Source organism: Mustela nivalis (genome assembly GCF_964662115.1).
Source record: "Mustela nivalis genome assembly, contig: HAP1_SCAFFOLD_336, whole genome shotgun sequence".
Lineage (NCBI taxonomy): Eukaryota > Metazoa > Chordata > Mammalia > Carnivora > Mustelidae > Mustela > Mustela nivalis.
In genome coordinates, this window is record NW_028136311.1 from 318,276 (window position 1) to 328,404 (window position 10,129).

The following is a 10,129-nucleotide window of genomic DNA, read 5'->3' on the forward strand; positions in this document are numbered from 1 at the left end:
AGTGGAGGAGACTGCTCAGAAAGATCCCAGGCAGGCATCTCAGCCCAGGCCTGTGCTGGGGAAGCTGGTTCCTGGCTTTGGGCGCAATCTGGAAGCCAGCAAACTGACCCAAGAGTGCAGCTGGCGTTTAGGACTGATGATCTTTTCGCAGCCAGGCTGCGCGTGGACACCCGCTCAGGGAGCCAGGCTAGGAGGCTGCCCAGGGCAGGCGCTGGCAATGCAGCAGCATGCCAGGGCTTAGCCCCGCACCCCAGCATGGGCTCTGGCCTCAGAAGTGAGGGGGCGGGGCCAGCGCAGAGAAGGGTCTTTGCTAATTTCCAAAGCTGGAAGTGAGCTCTCATAGGACTCAGGAGGGAGGGGGGCGGGGGCGGGTCGGGGGCGGCCGGGAGAAGGGGCTTTGCTAATTTCCCAGGCGGGAAGGAGGGGCGCGCAGCGCCAGGGTGCTGTGCTGCAGCCCATTCGGGACTGCAGGACCCACCATACTCGCTGCCCCTGCACTCCCATGCTCCAGCCTAGCCCCTGAGGCCGTGGTGTCCTGTTCCCGTTCCAGCCGCCTGCTGCCCCTCCCCGCCCCATGGCTTCTCTGGAGGACCCTCTGCTCACAGGTAAAGTGACACCACGACAGGCCCTCACCTGAAGCAGAAAACGCAGTCCAGGAGCTGGGCGTGGGATGGTCCGGGCCCAGCCTCCCGCCAACCCCAGGGCACCAGGACCACCACAGAAGCTGCGCCACACCCTGTCCGCAGGGGGTCAGGCCGGGACAGCGCCACAGGAGGTACCCCCCCTGCCAGCGGGCAGGCTAGCCCCCTTTAGTTCTGCACCCCCACGCGCTTTTCAGAGCCTCCTGCCATTCCCAGGGCACCCAGAACCCAGAGAGTGAGGCCTTGGGTGTTTTCTAGTGACAGATTCAAGGCAATTTTTTGACTTTGGGACTCAGAGTTAACATAGTTTTCATTTGTGATTATTATTTTTGTGTGGGGGCCGTAGCTTTTCTTTTGACCTATGGTTGTTTTCACTCCCGGTTCTGAAGAAGCCCCTAAATCCTAACCCTGTTGAGGACTCAGGAAGCTCTCAGAGCAGCAGTGCTGGGGGACAGTGTGGACACATGGTTTGGTTTCTCCTCTGGCCTGCTTCTGTGGCAGCCCCGCTCTGTCCTCCTCAGACTTCAGAGCAATATCTGAACAAGTGGAGAAGCGACCAGGGGGTCAGGAAGGTGGCCACCGAAGAGTGACTTCTCTGGAGGTTGGCTGAGCAAGCAAGTGAGCATGTTAGTCCAGCTTTGCCTGCATTCAGTATGGAGCTGAACAGGGGCCAGGGAAGGGGAGGAGGAGCAGAGAGCAGGGACAAAGGGACCAAAGAGGAGATTCAGATGAAGGGAAGTAATGGGGAGGAAAGAGAAGAAACTCTAGAAGACAGGTATGTAGAAAGGAAAAGGGATGAAGTGGGCATTGGGAAAGGGCACCACCAGAGAAGGAGAGAGGGGAAGGAAAGAGGGAGGAAAGAGGAAAGGGGAAAGGGAGAAGGGAGGAGTCAGCATGCCAGGGCTCCCCCTGCATCTGAAGAAGAGGTGGCTGGTCCAGCTTGTCAAACAGGGTGCTCACTCTTTGGCCCCAGTTTCTGCTCCCAGTGCTACTGGGCTTTGCAAGGAAGGCAGGCTGTCCCTTGGGACCTACTGGAGCCCACTGGAGCCCACAGGAGGGTGGGAGAGGTAAGATGCCACCAGGTCCTGTCCTGAGCTGCTCCCAGCCACCAGCCTCACCACATGGTGCAAGAGGGACCCCAGAACAAAGGACGGACACAGGCCAGCATGTCTGCTGGTGGCCCTGGGCACTTAGCTCATCGCAGTGAACCACACGGCCTCCTCAACCCACGCTTTCAAAGCCTCCTTCTTCGCTTCTGGCTTTCATGTCTGTAGGAACATGAGCCAGATCTAACTCATCTCCGACAGACAATTCTGACTCACCCCGTGTCAGATTTTTAAGAGTGGCTGTGATAGAGTAAGATAGCAATGCTCCAACAAACGGACTGTTTCCTCCCACTTGACCTCAACAGTCTTATACATTTTCTTAGCGAAAACATCTTTTCTCCTTCCATTAAACTCATAACGTGGTCTAGGAGTATACATGCGCCTTCGGTAGATGCGAAGCGATACAGAGGTCCTTTTTTTTTTAAAATTTTACAAGGTAAAGTCAGTGAACATATCCAACTTGACGAATATGTCTCTAAAATGTCAATCCAGGCAAAGCTTTTTCTGCCTACAGTTTGGAGCCCAAGTGGTGACATTTTTAAAATGCTTTCAGTCCCTCAGTGAGGCTCTTAGAAGCTAGCCAGGGCTTACTACGTGCCAGGCACTGTGTCAGGTGTTGGAGCTAAAGGGAAAGAGAGCTTGGAGGCTGGCTGGGGAGGGACATCCATGACACAAGCACAGCTAGAAACGGAGGCCAGTGCTAGAAAAGAGAGAGCAGGCTGCATGGAGAGTGTGTACCATGGGGCTTGTGAGCTCACGAATAAGTGGGAGTAACTGGAGTGGGGAGATGGGGGAGAGAAGAGGGTCTTCCCATCAATGGGAATCACCTGTGCTTGGAGGCAGGTGCCATGAGAGGTCTCCACAGGAAGAAGGAGGCAGTGTGGTTGAAGGGCAGAGAGATGGGGCAGAACAGGCATCAGTCAGTTGGAGGGGTATGAATAGACTGATGGGAGGATTATGGGTGCCTTTGGAGGACTGAGAATTTGTTAGAAGATCAGTGCAGATTTCTATGGAGACAAATGCCAGGAACTGATAGGTCTTTGAAAGGTCACTCTGGCTGCCTTTTGGCAAAGGGGTTGGTAAAAGGCACTTGCAGGTGTGAACACACCAGGTGGGAGGTGAGTGCAGGAAATCGGGTGAGGGAGCATGGGAACTTGGTCCCGGGGTATATAAGGGAGAATAGCCTTTAAGGAGTTCCACAAATTGGCACCAGCTGTGGCTTCATTACAGAGCTGGAAGGGGGAGGTGGGTGTGTCCTGGAGGTTACAGAAATTACATGAGAAAGGGAAGTCTTTTTAGATCTCTTTTTCAACTAGAGGAACTCTCACCTTATTGATAGAATTCCAGAGTGGGAACCAATGATATGAGGACATCTTTGAAATGTCTGAATATGTTCTTCGACATCTTTGCAAGTGACGAGGAGACCTTGACCTTAGGAGGCCTTGGCCCTCTTTGTAGCCAGAAAGATTTCACCTACAGATTTGGGTTCTCCCTTTTAAAGTCAAGGAGTCAGTCCTTCCAAAGGACACCTCCTATCATTTTACCCTCTCATCATACCTCACGTGCTGGCATCTCCAAGACCCTCTGTTCCAGGTTGAGAGTATCCACTTTGGCCGGGCTGGTCTTGCCAAGAACACCACCACAGGAAATCTAGAGCCTGTAGTGCTATTAATAACATCATCTAAGACTGTGTTTGCTGCCCTCTTGGCCTCTTCCCACCATGACTCACTGAAGCTTTTTACACATTGTATCCATTATGCTATAGTTCCCAAAGCTCATCTTCTCTAGTGCCATTAGTTTTTAGGGGACCAGGCAAACCTTAAACTTGTCCCCCTTAATTGGATCCCTGTGCCCCCACAATCTCTTTGAATGCCTTTCACCATGATCCTTGAATGAGATCTGAGACCACTGCTGGTACCTAACACTTCTTGGCACCTTGTCTGCTAGGTTCTTGGAAGAGGAGGCGGCTATGGAGGTGAGTGGGGATGGGAGTGGGAGGATTTCTCCCTTCACTTCCCTTTTTGTGTTTTCAAATAATGGGTTTTGAGGGGGAGGGAAAGGTTAACCAGACCATTTATTTTCCATCTCCCATCGATAAAATGTCACACAGGAGAGAGGTGGCAGAAACGCACTTTCAGGTTAATTTTTTTACAAGGAAGATTGACTTATGAACCTACTTTGTTATTCCCTTTCATTCAATTTCCCTGTACCTCCTTTTCTATGAAGTGTAACGGTAACCCATTATTATTTTTATTGTTGGCACGTGCTTTGTGAATCATAAAGTGTACGCTATAAATGGGAGCGCTTTTCTTTTTTTTTTTTTGTAGTTTACGAAAAACTAATATTTTTTAAATTAATTTTTTATTTATTTTCAGCATAACAGTATTCATTCTTTTTGCACCACACCCAGTGCTCCATGCAAGCAGTGCCCTCTATGATACCCAACACCTGGTACCCCAACCTCCAAATCCCCCGCCCCTTCAAAACCCTCAGATTGTTTTTCAGAGTCCATAGTCTCTCATGATTCAGCTCCCCTTCCAATTTCCCCCACCTCCCTTCTCATCTCTAACTCCCCATGTCCATGAAAAACTAATTTAAAAACATTCATCCACCAGAGTACCCAAAGGGCTCCCATATAAACTATCTGTCGTTACATTATGTCCCGATGTGGAGCTCGATCCCAGGATCCTGAGATCATGACCTGAACTGAAGGCAGAGGCTTTAACACACTGAGCCACCAGCCCCAATGTATTCTCTTCAGTACCAGAATTTGTAACCAATTGACAGATGAAAAAGGAGGCAGTCAAGTGAAAATCAATAGGTCTTAGACCTGCAAGAAATTTGAATTAGATGAATTCAGCTACTCAGGCACTGTTTCACATTTTCAGAAATCTGCAGAAAAGGGGTTTACCTTTTTACAGCATGTAAAAGAGAAGACTATAACACATACTATGTGTAAGCATGTAAATATCAAAAAATATCCCATTAGTTGCTAAGACACACAGGGCCTATATTTTCTCTCAAATTCATGAATATGTAGGAGCAATAAGTGAGAAGTGAATGTATACTTTTCACTTCGAAGTCTTTTAGAAATCTAAAATATGACTTTCTATGGTTTGTGTTTCCATATTCCTTTATTGCCAGTTTGAACAAATCCACATGCTTTGATTCAAAGGTAATTAATTCCTCTTATTTGGAAACATGATTTTATTTTTATTCTCTCACCCTTAGCAGGTGGTTTCATTTTAGCACACTTCAGAGTTATAATTTCATGCTTATTAAAAACATTTATTATGATCTACATAGATGAATGAAACTTTTATTTTATTAAATTATTTGACAAAAAATCTGTTATTTTTAAAAATGTATTTCCTTTAGGGTTATTTTAGAGCGTTCAGAGAGGATCTAGGAGTGTGGTATTATGTAGTTTTTAAGTAGGTATGAAATGGTTATTTATAGGATTGTTTCTTTAAGGCTTATGTATATTGTCCATTTTATGCTATAAAATATTTTGAAAGTAAATTTAAGGTATGTTTTACATAGTTTATTTTTTGGAAATAAATATTGAAATGACTTGTGAAATTCAGTATATTCTCAACATTAATTTATTTTGAAATTTACCAGTTGTCTACTGAACTATTATATGGCAGATATTACTTCAGACTACACTGGTAAATGAAATACTTGGCTTTGTAGAACTTTTATTTTAATGGGTGAGACAATTCAAAGCTATAAACCTTAATAAAAATGGCATAGTGCATTCAAAAAGGATGAGTACAATGGGGAAAAAGAAAAACTCGATCAGGGTGAGAAAAATCAAGGTTGCTAGGCAGGGGATGGGGAGTTAAAATTTTAAATAGGAAGATCAGGGTAGTTACAATGAAGCTGACAATTGAACAAAGGTATGGAAAGGTGATGAATTTGCCCAGAACTATCAGCAATAAGGTCACTCCAGACAAAGGAATTGGCTATCTTGAAGGCCATAAGGTTGGATCATGCCTGGCATATCTGAGGAATAGCAAGGAGGCCACTGTGAGTGACTGAAGAGTAGCAGGGAAAGAGGTCACAGAGGTTAAATGAGTGGCTAGATCATGTAAAGCTTAGAAGTCATTGTAAAACTCTGGCTTTTATATTTGGAAACTTACTGTGTGATAGAATTTCTGCTAATAACTGAGAGTTCAATTGTCCATAAAATTTCAAGGACTCTTATTCTAGTAAGACAGAATGAAGAGAAAGAGTTCATATTTTCACATGGTGTAACAAATGCTCAGAGATACAACTGTAGGAAGCTATAGGATCACAGAAGAAGGCACTAAAATCACACCAATATATTTGATGACTGTGACTATATATAAATTTGTATTTTCTAGATTTTTTATAGTCATGGAATCACAATGTATATACTATTCATTGCCTGGCTTTTCTTTTCTCAGCATCATTACTTTGAGAATCTCCAATTGTAAATAGTTCATTTTGATGTTGAATAGTAATCTCTTTAATGAATAGATCATAATTTTTCTTTGCTCTATGGATGGACATTGATGAACATTTCCACTGTTTTCAATTCTTAAAAATAAAGCTGCTATGAAATTCATATACAAGTCCCTGTATGAACATAGGGCTTGTTTCTCTTGGTTAAATGCCTAGAAGTAAAATGGCTATTTTTGTAACTGCAACATATTTTGCATTTAAAAAAATTTTCAAACTATTTTCCAAAGTGGTTGTATCATGATATATGCCAACAACAGTTTAGATTTTTTGTTGCTTCTCAATCTAGCTCAGACCAAGTACAATTAGCCTTTATAATTTTAGCCATTCTAATAGATATGTAAGCATGTCTCATTATGATTTTAATTTGTATTTCTTTAATGTCTAAATGTTGAGAAATTTGTCATGTGCCTATAAGCCATCCATATACTTTTGGTGACATGTCTCTTCCATTATTTCCTTCACATGTAAAATTGGATACTCTGTTTGGTTATTAGTAAGGTTTTTTATTTTTATTCATATTTAAATAATCAGAGTAGATGTCCATTATCAGATATGTAATTTGGAAATCCCTTGTCCATCTTTACAGTTTCTCAATGGAGCTTTGATAGCTGTGTCTTTCAAGAAATATGCTACTTCTTTTTTTTTTTTTTAAATATTTTATTTATTTATTTGTCAGAGAGAGAGAGTGAGCGAATAAGAGCGAGCACAGGCAGACAGAGTGGAAGGCAGAGGCAGAGGGAGAAGCAGGCTCCCTGCAGAGCAAGGAGCCCGATGTGGGACTCGATCCCAGGACGCTGGGATCACGACCCGAGCCAAAGGCAGCTGCTTAACCAACTGAGCCACCCAAGCGTCCCGAAATATGCTACTTCTTTCCTGGTACACGGAGGTATGACTACAACATTATCAATGTTGACCTTTGCAAAGAAAATCATGGCTTAAGATATATGTAGTCTGCAGTTGTTGGGAGTGTTCACCATCCTTGCCTCTAACTCATCTCTCACTCCCCACACATTCAGATATAGGGGAATATTGATTGACAAAATATTAATTGCCAAATAACACTAGTTAGAGAATAAGAAAAATGCAGGCACCTGATTATATAATATTACATAAATAAAATATGTTTTTATAAGTGCTATTGGAAGTAAATTCCTCAATACTTTAATCACACAGAATGATGGAATCCTAGATTTTTTTTCTTTTATTTACTAAGAAAATGATCATGCCTCAAGTATATTAAAATGGAATAGGGAAAATTAAAAATTGTTTTACGATGATTTGCGTGTGTTGTGCGTATGTGAGAGAGAAAGTGAGAGAGAAAGATAAAGAAAAAGAGAAAGGGAAAGACAGAGAGGTGGCTGCAGTGAATTGATGAGTTGGAGGATAGATTTTAAAGTTTTGTCTTTTGCTTTCTACATTTCCTTTTCCTTAGGTTCAAGAGAACAATCAGTAATATCTCAGAAGGCTGCTGGTAACATCAGCAGAAAGAATTAGAGGTTCCCAGAAAATTAAGATGACATATAGTTTTCCTGACATAAGAAAATCGTTTTTTGTCCCCAGCTATTTTCAATGATCTATACCCCACCTGTGTACTTGCCCAAGCACACTTCTTCCAAAACTTCCTGGGAGGTTCTTAAAAAGAAATGCATAAACCTCACTCCTTAAGGATTTTGAGGGAACAAGGCAATGGGAAAACTAACAGTCACCACCAGACCAGGAAATAGCCTAAGCTATTGAGACAATAAATCAGTGGTAAAACTCCTAGTGCTATTTCAAAAGCAATCAATGCCTTGCATTCCTTGTCCCAGAAAATGAGCCCAAGACCCCATCTAGTTTCTATCTGCTCTTGAAGCCAGCAGAGTCCCTTTCCCTTGTCCAACAGTTACCTCTGCTTTATTCTAACGTTGACGTTTCTGCCCTCGGTGGAATACAAGCTTCATTCAGGTGAACATGCAATACATATTGCACAAATACATATGTGGATGTGCATGCATCCACAACCTTATGACCAACCATACACGGTATAATAAAACTCTCCCTTCTGAGTATTCATCTTAAATACTAAATAAAAATCTCTCTCCTGTTCAAACAGTCAAGGCTTTGGAACTTATTCCCTGTGATCTCCTTGTATGTTGTAAACAAAGATTCCTTTGTTTGACAACTCCACCTGTTTCTGTGATTCACCAAAGACTGTCCTCAGTTAGTTCAGTTGCTGTAATGGCTTTCACTACTCTGATTCTACCTCTGCAAGTCTCCAAATTTAACTATTTTTTCTCCCAATTCTGCATGTTCTTGGCTTTAAACTGCAACTCTGAAGAGAAGATTTGCTTGTTTAAAAAAAAAATCAAGAAAAGGTAGTAGTAGTTAACATTGTTACTTTGAACTTCCTGCCCTACGGGGCTCTCCTGTTCTTTCTCTTTGACTTCCTGGACTAAAACGACAGAAATTTGGCAATACATCACTCCCCAATCCAGATTACTGCCAGAACAGTTTATACTCTTAGAAAAATATTAATCTAAAAGATCACATAATTAAATACTTAAGCATGTAGTGTAATATAGTGGTTTACAAGAAATATATTTTGGTCATCTGAATATTTGGTTTTCAACTATGGCTACTGACTCACAGCTCCTAAAACTCTTGGGATTTCCTGTGATAAGGGTGAGAGAGGTGTGTTTTGTTATGTTAATGAAGTGACCTTCAAAAGCTGAAAGGACTGGGTTCAGAAAGCTTTTAGTTTGTTAAATGTATGAAAAGGCAGGAAGAGTGGCAGTCTTACAGAAGGTAATAGAAGCTCTGTGCCCATTCTCCATACCTTGCCCTGTGCACTTCTTTATCTATCTATTGATTTAAATCTTCTATTTTATCTTTTAATAAGCTGGCAAACATAAAGTAAGTATTTTTCTGAGTTTTGTGAGTCCCTGTAGCAAATTAAAAGAACGTAAGAAGTAGGCCACTGGGACCTCCAACCTGTAGTTGCTCAGTCACAAGCACAGGTAATAACCTGGGGCCTACAGTGAGACTGGCATCTGAGGTGGGGTTGGAGATAGTCTTGGAGGACTGATCCATTAACTGATGAAATCTTACGCTATGTTCAGGTAGATAGTGTCAGAATTTAGTTGAATTCTTGGAGATCCTGCTGTTGTCTGAAAATTATTTGGCATTGTTGGTATGATGTCCTAAAACCCAAAAAGATATAGCTACCTCAAAATAAGAATACGGTTGACAGCTTATATATAATAAGTGAGTATTTCAGGGATTTGAAATATACCCAATAAATAATGTAAGGAAATAAGGAAAGATTTTGAAATAAAAACAAGAATAAGAACCTAGTGGTACTAATAGATTAAATATATGTAATCTAGTTGAATTAAGAATACAATGGATAGAATACGTAATGGATTCAATAGAGATAAGAAGTCACTTAAGGATATAGTCATCTGGATACCAGCAAAGCATTAAAATTATCAATATAAAAGAGGTGTAAGATGTAGGTGATGTGTGTGGAACAAAAGCTAGAGAAGAAATTAGATTTCCTTACTACTCATAGCCTGTTGACAAGTCCTTGAAGCTCCTCTGGGGACTCAGCTGCTTCCATGTGGACAGATCCACTCAGGGCAAAAAGCATTCTTAGTCCACCCCCCAGGATACTGAAAATCTACTTTCACGTGTAACTAAAAGCTTTCTGAACCCAGTCCTTTCAGCTTTTCTGTGGAGGCTTCATGACATAGTCATGACTGACTAAATCATTGTCATTTGCTGATCTAATCTCCAGATCCTCTTCCCTCCCCAGATAATCCTGTATTGGGAGGAAGGGGAGGCAAAAAGTTGTGAAGGCTTTCACCAAGTGGTTGGTCCTTCAGGCAAACAGCCCTTGCCTTGAGTGAGGTC